Source organism: Pseudorca crassidens, chromosome 13, assembly GCF_039906515.1.
Source record: "Pseudorca crassidens isolate mPseCra1 chromosome 13, mPseCra1.hap1, whole genome shotgun sequence".
Taxonomy (NCBI): Eukaryota; Metazoa; Chordata; class Mammalia; order Artiodactyla; family Delphinidae; genus Pseudorca; species Pseudorca crassidens.
The window spans coordinates 19,288,780-19,306,225 of NC_090308.1; the positions used below are offsets into that span (position 1 = coordinate 19,288,780).

Sequence of the window (17,446 nt, forward strand, 5' to 3'; positions counted from 1 at the left end):
CTCCTTAAAGTGTTTCATTATTCCAAGATGATCAATTTGAGTTTCAGTATGTAGAACATTTTCTCAGTTTTCTGCTCTGAATGGTGGGATCATCGGCCAGTATCCAGCTAGTTGAGGTCTGTAGTACAGCCAGTATACAACAGAATGAGAAGCTTAACATTTTCAATTCTATGACCTTCATGTTTTTAAATGTTAAATCATAATGTCACATTAACATAGAGCTTTATTCCGAATTTTAGCTAATTAAACCATAGAGAATCAGAGGAATGGTTACTTTGAAATCATTTCCTTTTTCAGTGTAGTTGTAAAGGACTCTATGCTATTTCTAGGAGAAATAATAGATCATCATTTGATCTGCTATTGCCAAAATTTCTGTCTGTTATATTTGTAGATTTGTACCTTTGGAGAGGTTAATATAGCATTTACATTTGTGTCTTTTGCCATAAATTACCAATTTACTGCCACCTTTATTGACTGCAATCACTAAAAATCTATTTGATGAGTGTGAAAGTCATTATCCAGAACTAGAATAATTCAGGCTCCCGTATACAGAAAATTATATTTGGGAGTTAACACTGTTATTTCCATGATCTTAGATTCAGAACTATTCTATACATCACCTACTGAACTTTGAGGTTGTGCAAATTCCGAATGTGGCGCAAAAGACATCGGTTTAAAGTGTTGCTTTAAAACTTGCTAGTTCAGAATAATTATGAGGAAGAATTGAGTTAATATATAGGAACATTCTTTGTAAATGGAAGTGATAAATATTTTGTATGAAAAATATTAACAAGATTTTGTCATTAGTTTATCTTTATTATTTTTTGGTGACATTTCACATTTTATTTGCAATGAAGGAGTATCCCATAAAAAATTTATTAGAAGTCCTTTACCCCTGAGGTGTGTATACTTTTTTCCACAGACTTCTGTCTTTACTTAATCTGTTTAGTAATCTGAATCTGAAATTTTCACTTGATAATGTTGTCTTTTGATTGTGGTTGAAGAGGTTTTATTATTTCTCAGAGAGATGTACTTAGAATTCATTAGTGGATCAAACTAATTAGGTGTGGGCAATGTAGAGGGACATAATCCAAGTCAAACTTAAAAAAGTAACTCTTCTAGGTAGTCTCCTATTACAAAGGAAAAAAATGCCATGAAAATACAAATATATTAATATCATTAAACCTCGAATTTTAGTATTATTTAAAACCTTATTTTGGTTTTAGCCTTTGAGAAAGGATCTCTTTACTTTCCCTAACTCAATTAGGAAAAACAACCCCTAAGAAATCATAATCAGTATTGATTCATTTATTCAACTCATCTAACACAATTTTGAGGCTTAGTTATCCACCTGGAATTGCAATAAGTGCTGGGAAACAAAGATGAAAAATCACAGGTCTTGCATTTAAGAGACATATTCTAGCAGAGGAAAAAAAAAAGGCTTTCAATCAAGTAAGGACTGTAACAGAAATCTGAAGATCTATATGGAGTGTAGTGGAGCAAGTTTATCCTGGTGGGAATTCAGGAAAGGGAGGAAGATGGGAAAGTCTCTATAGAAGGCAGAGTATTTTGAACTTGGTATTTAAAGGATAGAAGCTTCCCTCGTTTATTTTCTTTCTGTAATTATGAAAATAAAAACAAAATTATTTTTTAAAACCTGCCTGATGTGAATCCAACAGGAAATTGGTGCCCTGACTTTATCCTCCACAAGTGAGAGTCATGGTTTTACAAAACTGAGAAGGAAAAAAGCCCAGATCTGAGGGCTCAGAGGCACGTAAGCCTTTCAGCCTTTTGTGGAGGGGCTCCTTGGGAGCCCTGGGATGGGGTGGGGTGAAGTGTAGGAACATCAGTTTTTGGTAAAGGAATCCTGAGGGAGGTGCTTTAGGGGCATCTGGTGAGGACGGTGGGAATGGGGTCTGCAGGGGTCTGGGGGCATCCACAGGAGGGCCTTCTTTCTCGGGACCTGGAGGACGTGGGCAGAGATAGCCTCTCTTGCTGCATTGCTCATTTTGAGCTGTCTCTGTTGGCATCTTTAACTTTCCTTAAAATGTAACTCAAGTAACTCTCTGGTGAAGCTTCTCGGTACATCAATGATTCCCCAACCTGACTGAGCATTAGGATCACCAAGGGAGCCTTTTTTTTTTTTTTTTTTTTGCGGTACATGGGCCTCTCACTGTTGTGGCCTCTCCCATTGCGGAGCACAGGCTCCGGACGCGCAGGCTCAGCGGCCATGGCTCACGGGCCCAGCTGCCCCGCGGCATGTGGGATCTTCCCGGACCGGGGCACGAACCCGTGTCCCCTGCATCGGTAAACGGACTCTCAACCACTGCGCCACCAGGGAAGCCCCAACCAGGGGGGCTTTTTAAACATACAGATTCTTGGGTCAATCACAGACTACAGAATATCCAAGGATGAAGCTTGGAAATCCATATTTTTTTTGTTGTTGTTGCCACTGTATTTATTTATGTGGGTATAGTTACTTTACAATGCTGTGTCAGTTTCTGCTGTACAATGAAGCGAATCAGCTATACGTATACATATATCCCCTCCCTCTTGGACCTCCCTCCCACCCCCATCCCACCCATCTAGGTCACCACAGAGCACCGAACTGAGCTCCCTGTGCTATACAGCAGGTTCCCACAAGCTATGTATTTTACACATGGTGGTGTATGTATGTCAATCCTAATCTCCCAATTCATCCCACCCCCCCTTCACCACTGTGTCCCGTGTCCGTATGTTTCTAACAGTTTTACTGAGATATAATTCACATATCATAAATTTCACCCCTTTAAAGTGTACAGTTAAGTGATTTTCAGCCTATTCACAAAGCTGTGTAACCACCAACACCAATTCCCCGATATTTTCACCACTCCAAAAAGAAACCCTGTACTCATTACTAATCAGTTCCCATTCCTCCCTGCCCCATCCTCCGGCAAACACTAACGTACTTTCTGTCTCTATGGATTTGCCTGTTTTGGGTATTTCATATAAATGGAACCATACAGTACGTAGCCCTGTATAACCTACTTCTTTCACTTAGCATAATGTTTTCAAAGGTTCATGCATGTTGTAGCATGTCTCAGTTCTTCGTCTCCTTTTATTGCTGAGTAATATTTCATTGTGTGGACGCACCACATTTTGTTTATTCGTCAGCCCATACAGACATATAGGTTATTTGCATTTTTTGAATTATGCTGCTATGAACATTTGTGTGCAAGTTTTTGTGTGGATGGATGTTTTTACTTCTTTTAGGTGTATACCCAGAAGTGGAATTGCTGAATCATATGATAACTCCATTGTTTACCTTTTGAGGAACTGCCAAACTGTTTTCCAAAGTGACTGCAGCATTTTACTTTCCCACCAACAGTGTATGAGAGTTTCTGTTTCTCACATCCTTGACAGTGCTTGTTATTTTCTGTATTTTTTATTTTAGCCATCCCAGAGGGTGTGAAGTGGTATTTCATTGTGGTTTTGATTTGCATTTCCCGAATGATTGATGATCTTGAGCCTCTTTTCATATGCTTATTGGCCATTTGTCAATCAGAAGATACACGTGTCTGTGTATCTTCTTGGAGAAATGTCTATTCACATCTTTTTACCCTTTTTTTTTTTTTGCGGTAGGCGGGCCTCTCACTGCCGTGGACTCTCCCATTGCGGAGCACAGGCTCCGGACGGGCAGGCTCAGCAGCCATGGCTCATGGGCCCAGCCTCTCCGCGGCATGTGGGATCTTCCCGGACCAGGGCACGAACCCGTGTCCTTTGCATCGGCAGGCGGACTCTCAACCACTGCGCCACCAGGGAAGCCCTTTTACCCATTTTTAATTAGGCTGTTTGCCTTACAGATGTTGAGTTATTGAGAGTCCATGTTTTTTTAAATTTTATTTTATTTATATTATTTTATTTTCTATTGCATTCCTTTTTTTTAACATCTCTATTGGAGTATAATTGCTTTACAATGCTGTGTTAGTTTCTGTTTTATAACAAAGTGAACCAGCTATACATGTACATATATCCCCATATCTCCTCCCTCTTGCCTCCTGAGGTGGCATGGATGCAGATATTTGGATGGATAATAGAAAACTATAGGATAGGCAGCTGGTACATCTAACTTGGGCTGAACATTGAAGCTTTTACTTTGAAATGCATGAATTTGTTTTTTATAGTGCTTCACTTTGTTGTAAACAAGTGGAGCAATTTGGTTTAATGGAATTATCTGTTAAATACATTTATCCTTTCTTGGCCAACCCTAATATTAACATGTTCATCTTTCTGTGCACTACTGTTCAGTGTAAGTGCTCTTTAAGCTTCTTTCCTCGGATCACCTGTTATATTATGTTCTTTCTTTAGAAGACCTCCTCCAATCCTGTGATGCTATAGCTTTAGCTCTAATCCCTTTTTTTTTTTAACATCCTTATTGGAGTATAATTGCTTTACAATGGTGTGTTAGTTTCTGCTTTATAACAGAGTGAATCAGCTATACATATACATATATCCCCATATCTCCTCCCTCTTGCATCTCCCTCCCACCCTCCCTATCCCAGCCCTCTAGGTGGTCACAAAGCACTGAGCTGATCTCCCTGTGCTACTTGGCTGCTTCCCACTAGCTCTCTATTTTACATTTGGTAGCATATATATGTCCATGCCACACTCTCACTTCGTCCCAGCTTACCCTTCCCCCTCCCTGTGTCCTCAAGTTCATTCTCTACGTCTGCATCTTTATTCCTGTCCTGCCCCTAGGTTCTTCAGAACCATTTTTTTTTCAGATTCCATATATATGTGGTAGCATACGGTATTTGCTTTTCTCTTTCTGACTTAGTTCGCTCTGTATGACAGACTCTAGGTCCATCCAGCTCACTACAAATAACTCAATTCCATTTCTTTATATGGCTGAGTAATAGTCCATTGTATATATGTTCCACATCTTCTTTATCCATTTACCTGTCGATGGACACTTAGATTGCTTCCATGTCCTGGCTATTGTAAATAGAGCTGCAATGAACATTGTGGTACATGACTCTTTTTGAATTACGGTTTTCTCAGGGTATATGCCCAGTAGTGGGATTGCTAGCAGATATGGTAGTTCTATTTTTAGTTTTTTAAGGAACCTCTGTACTGTTCTCCATAGTGGCTGTATCAATTTACATTCCCACCAACAGTGCAAGAGGGTTCCCTTTTCTCCACACCCTCTCCAGCATTTATTGTTTGTAGATATTTTGATGATGGCCATTCTGACTGGTGTGAGATGATATCTCATTGTAGTTTTGATTTGCATTTCTCTAATGATTAGTGATGTTGAGCATCCTTTCATGTGTTCATTGGCAATCTGTATATCTTCTTTGGAGAAATGTCTATTTAAGTCTTCTGCCTATTTCTGGATTGGGTTGTTTGTTTTTTTGTTATTGAGCTGCATGAGCTGCTTATACATTTTGGAGATTAATCCTTTGTCAGTTGCTTCATTTGCAAATATTTTCTCCCATTCTGAGGGCTGTCCTTTTGTCTTATGTTTTCCTTTGCTGTGCAAAAGCTTTGAAGTTTCATTAGGTCCCATCTGTTTATTTTTGTTTTTATTTCCATTTCTGTAGGAGGTGGGTCAAAAAGGATCTTGCTGTGATTTATGTCATAGAGTGGTCTGCCTATGTTTTCCTCTAAGAGTTTTATAGTGTCTGGTCTCAAATTTAGGTCTTTAATGCATTTTGAGTTTATTTTTGTGTATGGTGTTAGGGAGTGTTCTAATTTCATTCTTTTACATGTAGCTGTCCAGTTTTCACAGCACCATTTATTGAAGAGGCTGTCTTTTCTCCATTGTGTGTTCTTGCCTCCTTTATCAAAAATAAGGTGACCATATGTGCGTGGGTTTATCTCTTCTAGGCTTTCTATCCTGTTCCATTGATCTATATTTCTGTTTTTGTGCCAGTACCATACTGTCTTGATCACTGTATCTTTGTAGGATAGTCTGAAGTCAGGGAGCCTCATTCCTCCAGCTCCGTTTTTCATTCTCAAGATTGCTTTGGCTATTCAGAGTCTTTTGTGTTTCCATACAAATTGTGAATTTTTTTGTTCCAGTTCTGTGAAAAATGCCATTGGTAGTTTGATAGGTATTGCATTGAATCTGTAGCTTGCTTTGGGTAGGATAGTCATTTTCACAATGTTGATTCTTCCAATCCAAGAACATGGTATATCTCTCCATCTGTTGGTATCATCTTTAATTTCTTTCATCAGTGTATTATAGTTTTCTGAATACAGGTCTTTGTCTCCTTAGGTATGCCTAGATATTTTATTCTTTTTGTTGCAATGGTAAATGGGAGTGTTTCCTGAATTTCTCTTTCAGATTTTTCATCATTAGTGAATAGGAATGCAAGAGATTTCTGTGCATTAATTTTGTATCCTGCTACTTTACCAAATTCATTGATTAGCTCTAGTAGTTTTCTGGTAGAGTCTTTAGGATTCTCTATGTACAGTATCATGTCATCTGCAAACAGTGACAGCTTTACTTCTTCTTTTCCAGTTTGGATTCCTTTTATTTCCTTTTCTTCTCTGATTGCTGTGGCTAAAACATCCAAAACCATGTTGAATAATTTTGGTGAGAGTGGACAACCTTGTCTTGTTCCTGATCTTAGAAGAAATGGTTTCAGTTTTTCACCATTGAGAACGATGTTGACTGTGGGTTTGTCATATATGGCCTTTATTATGTTGAGGTAAGTTCCCTCTCTGCCTACTTTCTGTAGGGTTTTTATCACAAATGGGTGTTGAATTTTGTCGAAAGCTTTCTCTGCATCTATTGAGATGATCATATGGTTCTTCTCCTTCAATTTGTTAATATGGCTTATCACATTGATAGATTTGCGTATATTGAAGAATCCTTGCATTCCTGGGTTAAACCCCACTTGATCATGGTGTATGATCCTCTTAATGTGCTGTTGGATTCTGTTTGTTAGTATTTGGTTGAGGATTTTTGCATCTGTGTTCATCAGTGATATTGGCCTGTAGTTTTCTTTCTTTGTGACATCCTTGTCTGGTTTTGGTATCAGGGTGATGGTGGCCTTGTAGAATGAGTTTGGGAGTGTTCCTCCCTCTGCTATATTTGGGAGAGTCTGAGAAGGCTATGTGTTAGCTCTTCTCTAAATGTTTGATAGATTTGCCTGTGAAGCCATCTGGTCCTGGACTTCTGTTTGTTGGAAGATTTTTAATCACAGTGTCAATTTCAGTACTTGCGATTGGTCTGTTTATATTTTCTATTTCTTCCTGGTTCAGTCTTGGAAGGTTGTGCTTTTCTAAGAATGTGTCCATTTCTTCCACGTTGTCCATTTTATTTGCATAGAGTTGCTTGTAGTACTCTCTCATGATCCTTTGTATTTCGGCTGTGTCAGTTGTTACTTCTTCTTTTTCATTTCTAATTCTCTTGATTTGAGTCTCTTCCCTTTTTTAAAAAATTTATTTATTTTATTTATTTTTGGCTGGGTTGGGTGTTCGTTGCTGCACGCAGGCTTTCTCTAGTTGTGGAGAGCAGGGGCTACTCTTCGTTGTGGTGTGTGGGCTTCTCATTGCTGTGGCTTCTCTTGTTGCGGAACACAGGCCCTAGGCACGCAGGCTTCAGTAGTTGCAGCACGTGGTCTCAGTAGTTGTGGCTCATGGGCTCTAGAGCACAGGCTCAGCAGTTGTGGCACACAGGCTTAGTTGTTCTGTGGCATGTGGGATCTTCCCAGACCAGGGCTCGAACCCGGGTCCTCTGCATTGGCAGGCAGATTCTTAACCACTGCGCCACCAGGGAAGCCCATCTTCTCCCTTTTTTTTCTTGATGAGTCTGGCTAATTGTTTATCAATTTTGTTTATCTTCTCAAAGAACCAGCTTTTAATTTTATTGATCTTTGCTATTGTTTCATTTCTTTTTCATTTATTTCTGATATGATCTTTATGATTTCTTTCCTTCTGCTAACTTGGGGTTTTATTGTTCTTTCCCTAATTGCTTTAGGTGTAAGTTTAGGTTATTTATTTGAGATATTTCTTGTTTCTTGATGTAGGATTGTATTGCTATAAACTTCCCTCTTAGCACTGCTTTTGCTGCGTCTCATAGGTTTTGGGTCGTCGTGTTTTTGTTGTCATTTGTTTCTAGGTATTTTTTGATTTCCTCTTTGATTTCTTAAGAGATCCCTTGGGTATTTAATAGTGTATTGTTTAGCCTCCATTTGTTTGTATTTTTTACAGATCTTTTTCCTGTAATTGATATCTAGTCTCACAGCATTTGTTGTCGGAAAAGATACTTGATATGATTTCAATTTTCTTAAATTTACCAAGGCTTGATTTGTGACCCAAGATATGATGTATCCTGGAGAGTGTTCCATGAGCACTTAAGAAGTGTTGTTGTTGGATGGAATGTCCTATAAATATCAATTAAGTCCATCTTGTTTAATGTATCATTTACAGCTTGTGTTTCCTTATTTATTTTCATTTTGGATGATCTGTCCATTGGTGAAAGTGGGGTGTTAAAGTCCCCTACTATGATTGTGTTACTGTCAATTTCCCCTTTTATGGCTGTTAGCATTTGCCTTATGTATTGAGGTGCTCCTATGTTGGCTGCATAAATATTTACAATTGTTATATCTTCTTTTAGGATTGATCTCTTGATCCTTATGTAGTGTCCCTCTTTGTCTCTTGTAATAGTCTTGATTTTAAAGTCTATTTTATCTGATATGAGAATTGCTACTCCAGCTCTCTTTTGATTTCCATTTTCGTGGAATATCTTTTTCCATCCCCTCACTTTCAGTCTGTATGTGTCCCTAGGTCTGAAGTGGGTCTCTTGTAGATAGCATATATACGGGTCTTGTTTTTGTATCCATTCAGCCAGTCTGTGTCTTTTGGTGGGCGCATTTAATCCATTTACATTTAAGGTAATTATCGATATGTATGTTCCTATTACCATTTTCTTAATTGTTTTCTGTTTGTTATTGTAGGTCTTTTCCTTCTCTTGTGTTTCCTGCCTAGAGAAGTTCCTTTAGCGTTTGTTGTAAAGCTCGTTTGGTGGTGCTGAATTATCTAAGCTTTTGCTTGTCTGTAAAGCTTTTAATTTCTCCGTCAAATCTGATTGAGATCCTTGCTGGGTAGAGTAATCTTGGCTGTAGGTTTTTCCCTTTCCTCACTTTAAATATGTCCTGCCACTCCCTTCTGGCTTGCAGAGTTTCTGCTGAAAGATCAGCTGTTAATTTCATGGGGATTCCCTTGTATGTTATTTGTTGTTTTTCTCTTGCTGCTTTTAATATTTTTTCTTTGTATTTAATTTTTGATAGTGTGATTAATATGTGTCTTGGCATGTTTCTCCTTGGATTTATCCTGTGTGGGACTCTCTATGCTTCCTGGACTTGATCAGCTATTTCCTTTCCTATATTAGGGAAGTTTTCTACTATAATCTCTTCAAATATTTTCTCAGTCCCTTTCTTTTTCTGTTCTTATTCTGGGACCCCTATAATTTGAATGTTGGTGCATTTAATGTTGTCCCAGAGGTCTCTGATGCTGTCCTCAATTCTTTTCATTCTTTTTTCTTTATTCTGTTCTGCAGTAGTTATTTCCACTATTTTATGTTCCAGGTCACTTATCCGTTCTTCTGTCTCAGTTATTCTGCTATTGATTCTTTCTAGAGAATTTTTATTTTCATTTATTGTTTTGTTCATCATTGTTTGTTTGCTCTTTAGTTCTTCTATATCCTTGTTAAACGTTTTTTGTATTTTCTCCATTCTATTTCCAAGATTTTGGATCATCTTTATTATCATTACTCTGAATTCTTTTTCAGGTAGACTGCCTATTTCCTCTTCATTTGTTTGGTCTGATGGGTTTTTACCTTGCTCCGTCATCTGCTGTATGTTTCTCTGTCTTCTCATTTTGCTAGGACAAATGAAATGGTAAAAGCAAAGTTATACAGACAAAATCACACGAAGAAGCATACACATACACACTCTCAAAAAGGGAAAAAATATATATATTGTTGCTCCCAAAGTCCACCGCCTCAATTTGGGATGATTCGTTGTCTATTCAGGTATTCCACAGACACAGGTACATCAAGTTGATTGGGGAGATTTAATCCCCTGTTCCTGAGGCTGCTGGGAGAGATTTCCCTTTCTCTTCTTTGTTCTCTCAGCTCCCGGGGTTCAGCTTTGGATTTGGACCCGCCTCTGCATGTAGGTCACCGGAGGGCGTCTGTTCTTCGCTCAGACAGGACGAGGTTAAAGGAGCCGCTGATTTGGGGGCTCTGGCTCACTCAGGCCGGGGGGAGGGAGGGGTACGGATGCGGGGCGAGCGGCGGCAGAGGCCGGCATGATGTTGCACCAGCCTGAGGCGCGCCGTGCATTCTCCTGGGGAAGTTGTTCCTGGATCCCGGGACCCTGGCAGTGGCGGGCTGCACAGGCTCCCAGGAGGGGCGGTGTGGAGAGTGACCTGTGCTCGCACACAGGCTTCGTGGTGGCGGCAGCAGCAGCCTTAGCGTCTCATGCCCGTCTCTGGGGTCCGTGCTGATAGCCACGGCTCGCGCCCGTCTCTGGAGCTCGTTTAGGTGGTGCTCTGAATCCCCTCTCCTCGAGCACCCTGAAACAATGGTCTCTTGCCTCTTCGGCAGCTCCAGACTTTCTCCCGGACTGCCTCCCGACCAGCCGTGGCGCACTAACCCCCTGCAGGCTGTGTTCATGCCGCCAACCCCAGTCCTCTCCCTGCACTCCGGCTGAAGTCCGAGCCTCAGCTCGCAGCCCTGCCCGCCCCGGCGGGTGAGCAGACAAGCCTCTCGGGCTAGTGAGTGCTGGTCGGGCCTGATCATCTGGGCGGGAATCTCTCCGCTTTGCCCCCCGCACCCCTGTTGCTGTGCTCTCCTCTGTGGCTTCGAAGCTCCCCCCTCTGCCACCCTCGTCTCCGCCCGCGAAGGGGCTTCTTAGTGTGTGTAAACCTTTCCTCCTTCACAGCTCCCTCCCACTGGTGCAGGTCCCGTCCCTATTCTTTTGTTTCTGTTTTTTCTTTTGGCCTCCCCAGGTATGAGGGGGAGTTTTTTGCCTTTTGGGAAGTCTAAGTTCTTCTGCCAGCGTTCAGTAGGTGTTCTGTAGGAGCTGTTCCACATGTAGGTGTATTTCTGATGTATTTGTGGGGAGGAAGGTGATCTCCACGTCTTACTCTTCCGCCATCTTGAAGGTGTCCTCTCTAATCCCTTTTCTACATTCCAAGCTTATATATTCTATTGTCTACAAGACTTTTTCATCTGGATGTCCTGCAAGTACTTTAAACTTAATATATTCAAACCTCAGCTTATAATCAACCTTTGCAAAGCTTGTTTTTCTTTGTTCCCAATTTAAAGACAATATAGCTTAGTCACTCAACTATATGGAAACATATGTACTTCTTAGCCTGGGCTGCCTGCATCATGAGCCCCTGGGGCATTTTCTAGGCCACATCCTTAAAGATCCTGATTTAATAATTCTGGAATTGTCCAGGGAATAAGAATTTGACAATTTCCCCAGGTGCTTTTGATAAGCAAGTGGCTTGGGAAATCACTGAAAGTGCTTCTGCAGTTGCAGTATTTCAATCTGCACCCCACCCCTTTTTATGTTCATCTTCCTGCCTCTTGCCAAAGTTTGGTTCCTTTGCATTTCACTGGCCTTCTACAGATCTAATTCCTTTGCATCCCTTCTCTATTCATTCCTTCCTCCATGCTGCTGTTTTCCTAAAGCACAGATTGGATAATAGCCCATGTGTGATTAAAAACTCTTTGATGATTTCTTATTACCTATAAAATAAGTCTGAACTTCTTAGTATGACCTTTCAGGTTCCTTATAATCTGGCAATTATGTATTTAAAAAAATTACTTTTGCCTGTACTTTTCCTGCCACTTCTAAGAAAGTCTAAGTTTCAGCCACCTAGACTCTTATTTTTCTCCAATATTTTATGCAATTCTTTATGGATTTCTTTCAAAACCATGGCAGTCTTAGATCTGCAACAAACCATGCCACATTATTCCATTGGCTTTGGTGGAATAATATGAAAACCAGTTAGAGGTAACCTCTTGAAATAATTTATATTTATTATATAATTCTTAAGTACAACAAATGTTTGTATAATGTAAAATTATTGAATCTGTCTAAAAAAATCTTATGACTAATGCACAACACACACATGCATATATATACTTCTTGGGATTAGGGATATAGGGGATGAGTTTCTTACTCTCTAAGGGGTGTCTGTCACAGTCCATTGGTGGCATTTGTAGGTAAGGTTGCTTTCTTTTTCTCTGGCAGCTGTCTAGGTTATCAGTGTTGGTTAGATTCAGTATGAAGGTTTTCATTTTAGAGCTTCTGGTCAGAGACTTAACCTTCCAGCATTGGCAGAGAGAAGGAACAATATGCATCCCTCCTGCTAGAGCAAGTGTTTTGAGCTACGAAAATAACATGCAGTTTAGTGAACTCATATATGTGATTAGGGCACCTGCTGGCTCTGTTGACCCCACTTAACTGGTTGTGGGTTTCACATACGTGTAAGTTAAGCATCCATTTGAGTTGACACTGGATATAATTTGCATACATCTGGCTCTGATACCCCACCCACTTGGCTATAGTTTTGTGTTTATGTAAATTAAGTAACCCTGCCATGTTGCTTCTGATGAGATATGGTATCCTTCACTGAACACAGGCAGCTTCTGTGAGTTTGTACTGATAAAGTGCTATGTCCAGAACTAAGAGTTGTAATTCATACTTAAAAATATTCTAAATCCCTTTTCTCTGTCTACTTGTTTAATACATACTCACTTATATCTCACATATCTGAAGCATCAATATTCCAAGTCCTCTAGGCTTCTGTGATAACCCTTTCTTTTGATATTTAAGTAAAGTTGCTCGAATTCCCATCCCATATATTGAGGGATCTGACCTCTTTCCTCTGTGTTACCCAGCACCACCTTTTCTCAGCATATTTGGAAAAGTTGGGGTGTGTAGATGATTATCGTTTACCAATATCCACACCATGTCCCTGTGGGAGGATTATTCTTCTTTGCCCTGTTAAAGAAGTATACCTTTGTCACGTGGCTTGCTTTGGTCAATAAAGTGTAAGAGGAAATGATGTGTGTCATTTCCTGTTGTTTTGCCTCACTTTTTTCTCTCTGACAAGAGGTTACTATTGATGTTCTAAAAATGATTGCTCTGTCTGATGGTCCCAATATGAAGATATTGGCAATGTGAAGAAGAGCCCTTACTTAGTCAATCTACAATGAGCTCTAGCATGGGAGAGAAGTGCTTTTCTATGCCACTGCTAACTTAGAGTTGTTTGTTACCACAGTATGTCCTAGGATCTAAAACAATGCCGGGCATTTGGCAGGTGTTCATTAAGACTTGATGAATGAATGAACTTGAACAAGGCAATTTCCCGGTGTCTCGAACTAGTACAGTCATACTCTCTGTCTTCCCATCTTTGATGTGGTCCTGGACTAGTGCGTCTGTAGCACAGGATAGAAATGCACCATTGTCTTAAAGCAACGCTTTTTGTAAAAGATCTTTGAGGAAAAAACCTCATTATCTTCAGATTAAAACAGACATGCATATGATATGGAAGAGAACACAGATTCCACAGAAATTTTAAAAGGAAAAAATACAAGAATTTTTATGACAGTAGGTTTCTGCTTTAATCTATATTCCTATAGATTATATATGCCAGTCTATATATTAGAAATGTTTGAGAAACCCTGATAATCTCTGAGTCTCACTTTCCTCCTCTATGAAATACAGGGTTTGGACAAAGGAAGAGATGTCAGAGTCTCTTTAGGAGGAGCTGTGTGGTGTAAGCAGCAGTGGACTGAGAGCCAGAAGCTCTGGGCTCCAGCGCTTCCTTTGCTGCTGGTTAAGCATAGGACTCAGTCGTCATGGAATCTGCTAGAATCTCAGACTCAGGAAAAAATGTACTCACACATCTGCTATCTGTCCCACTGGATTTTTTTTTGAGGAATAATATATTTGAAAGTACTTTGAAAATTATTAAGCTCTATTATCCCAATTGAAAAGTGATACGAAATTCTTGGCAATCTTTTCATTCAAATTTGAAGATTTTATTTATATTTTAAGTCCACTGGGTGGCAGTATTTCACTTGTACTCTACTATAATTTTATAGTTTGCATTAATCTCAAAGAAAAGAATTTAATCACCATCTCATTTTCTCCCAACCTTATCTTTACCCTTTCCCATCCTGTGCACTCCCTATCTCCCAAAACAATTCTGAGAAACTGTTACCATTTGTTTAAAAGTGATTTAATGACATATATGTGAGGACAATCGCAAAGGCTTAGCAATTTATGCAGAACTTTTGTGTCTTTTGGGAAGAAGTGTTAGGTAACCTAATTTTGCTCAGATGTAGGTAAATTAGTTTGATGTAGGTAATTAAAATCAGTAAAATCACCTGCAAATTTCTTGCCACTGGCTTTTTTTGTGAATGCTTTAACAATTTTTTTCAATAAACTCATGTAGACGTTCTTGACTGGTAATACCACCGATGCTTATTGTATCCTGTGTATCCTAAGATGATAAAGTTGTTACGCTGAATCTTTTGACATCTATGACATGTTTGTGAAACATGTTGTCATGGTTCCACATCAGTTTACTTTGCGTCAGAATTTCTTAGAAAATTAATTCTACAAGATGAGTTACATAGGAAAAGTATACTTGTAAAGCTTGATAAGAGATTCCTTGCTAACTTCTGTTGATATTAAGGCTTCCATATAAGTGATGGTCTAGGTCTACTAGAGCAGTCTTTCCCTGTAGCATGAAAAAAATATAAAGATTCTTTAGCAGTATAATGGATTGCTAGTTTTTAGTTGTAAGGAGACCATCAGTGCAGTTTTAAACTGCCGTAATCACTGCATTCTGTACAAGAGAAAGTAGCTGCTTTGAAAATTAGGCTGTTGAAAAGTTGCTTATAAAATGGTGTGGATAGAGAAATCTTATTTTTAAATGGCTGACATTTGATAGAAAATTTTAATAGTTTTGTGCCAAATAAACTGTTGCTGTTTTCACTGAGGAAAAAAATGTTAAATAGATAGATGTCTAAACATGAATTGATATGTTAATGAAAATTTCATTTCTTTCTCTTATGGTCATAGTTATGAATCAAATTTCCTCTCTTCTAATATACAGGATAGTGATAAGCTGTTTGCACTGTGTGCATGAACAGTTAAAAAAATTTTTTGTGGAAGATGATTCATAGCTTTTTACTGCTTATCAAAAGGATTTACGACCCACAGTAGTTTAAAAAAAAAAACAAACCTCTGGTATTTCATCATCATTACATATTTTAAAGTAGGTTTAAAAATTGTTTTAGAAGTTTTACCTCAACAAATATCAATCCTCATTTGTACAAAGGGAAAAAATGGAGGAGCAGTGTATCTTAGTTAAGGATTTTAGAAAAACCTCTCAATTTCTTTGTCTACAGATTAGGAAACGACTGGCTGGCTAATAGATTAGTTAGGTGGATTCATTGCAAGTTGGACAACTGAACCTAAAGTGCTCTGATTAATAAACCAGTAGGAACATGAGGGTGAATGCAACTGGCATTTCACAAGTCACTTTATTCTAGGTCCTTTCCTGCCAAATCTTTTTATTAGTAATTTAGGAAGCACGCTTATCAATCTTGCTGATGAGAGAAAACTGGGAGAGAGAGTTGCTATTTCATTTGAGAGCAGCAGTCTTGAAAAATATTAAATCCCAAAGTGGGAATAAACCAGTGAGAAGAAATTAATAAAGGTCAAGTCTTGTATTTGCATTAGTAAGTTATTTTATAAAGATAGAGAACTAGAGAATTTGCTTTGAGAACAATTCAAAGTGAAAAGATTTGGGAGTTTCAATTAGTTTTGGTTTTAGGGAGAAGTTAGCATGGTTTGGAAAGAGATTGATCAGAATTTGTAAACTAGGTGAGTTGCTGGAAAAAAATGGGTGATCTTATCTTTGGAACATGTAGGTCTGGACAGAGCTGTTAAAACAATTTGAACTTATTTTAGGGGTATACCTGTTTTGCAAATCAGTAAACAGTTTTGCAAACAGACTAGGAGAGGAAGAGTTGTAAGAGAAGGCTAGTCAAAAGTTCTTATAGAGTTGTTATTGAACACCAACTGTGGTAGGTCCTGGGTTAAATCTTTAAAGGATCATCTGATTGACTTTCCTCACAACAGCCCTATGACATAGATAGTGCTACAATCCCTTTTCCACAAACAGGAAAACAGAGGCACAGATTGCTTAAATGACTTTCTTAATACTACTTACAAACAGTAAATGGTATAACGTGGGATGGAGTCAGAGTCTGGACCTTGAGTCCATGCACTTAACTGCTATAATATACTGCCGTCCTGAGAAAGAGTATTATGCAGCCAACAGAGGAGACTTTCAACAGAGTGGCCACTATCATTACATGCTGCAGGCAGGTAAAGAAAGGTGAAAAATGAATCTGACATGAGATGACTTCATTTAAAGTTTTTTTTCCAGTGGGGTGATGAGGGCAGATGCCAAATTGTAGGCCCCTGAAGACTGAATAGGGAAATGAGGGTATTTGTTGGGGACCAGCCTAGTTAGAAGAAAAATCAGGTTGTCAGAGATGGCGGTGGGGCAGAGACTAAAGGAAAACTTGAAGAGGAAGGATGTGGAGAGAGTTAAGGCTAGGAGTAGAAGGGAGGAGAGTCTGTGTGATAGCAAAGAGGTTATACAAGACAGGCACAGTCAAGAACTAGAGAGTCTGTAGTCTCTCTCTTTTTTTTTTTTTTTGGGTGAGGGGATCGTGTATGGGCAATTTTTAAGGTTTTAAAACCTTTAAATGCTTTTAGTTGATTTATTTTCCTGTTGATTTATTTAAAAATAGTTTACAATTAAAAATTTAATGCATTGGGTACTATTGAATTAAATCAGGTAGAGACAAGCGCTATCTAAAGAAATGTGGTTTATCTTCCAAAATGATCTGCTGGAGAAAGATGATGTGTTCCAAACCACTACCATTACCATCAGTGGCCTAATTAGCATTTGTTTTCCCCAGCTTTCCCAGGATAGCAGAAATCCTGATTTGTTTTGGTAGCAGTGGGATGAAACATTATTACTTTAATCAGTTATGGTACTCTTATTCATCTTGGCTAACAATTGGTCTAAGGATGACCGTGTTGCCTAGTTCTAGCTAATGAGATGTGAGAAGTCTTTTGGGTGAGGCTCCCAGGAAAGCTTTCAATTTCTCATGAAAAGGAACAAGGGCGCTTCACTCTTCTTCATGGCTAGTGGAGTGTCAGACATTATGTTTAGAGGTCACCCTTTGAACATGGGTTGACAAGCATGACAACAAAGTGAATGTGTGAAGGATGGCAAAGCAGACATTTAGAAGGCACTTGGTATTTCACCAGTTCTGGACTGCCTGGCTTTGCACCTCTTGGTACATGAGAGATATATGTGTATTTGTTGAAGTCACTGTTAG

General features: G+C 39.1%; 1 protein-coding gene across 6 annotated transcripts in view; it reads left to right on the plus strand.

Annotated features, from left to right (window-relative positions):
- EPM2A (EPM2A glucan phosphatase, laforin) overlaps positions 1-17,446 on the plus strand; it is a 160,783-nt gene that overhangs the window by 83,574 nt on the left and 59,763 nt on the right. The window lies entirely within an intron of this gene.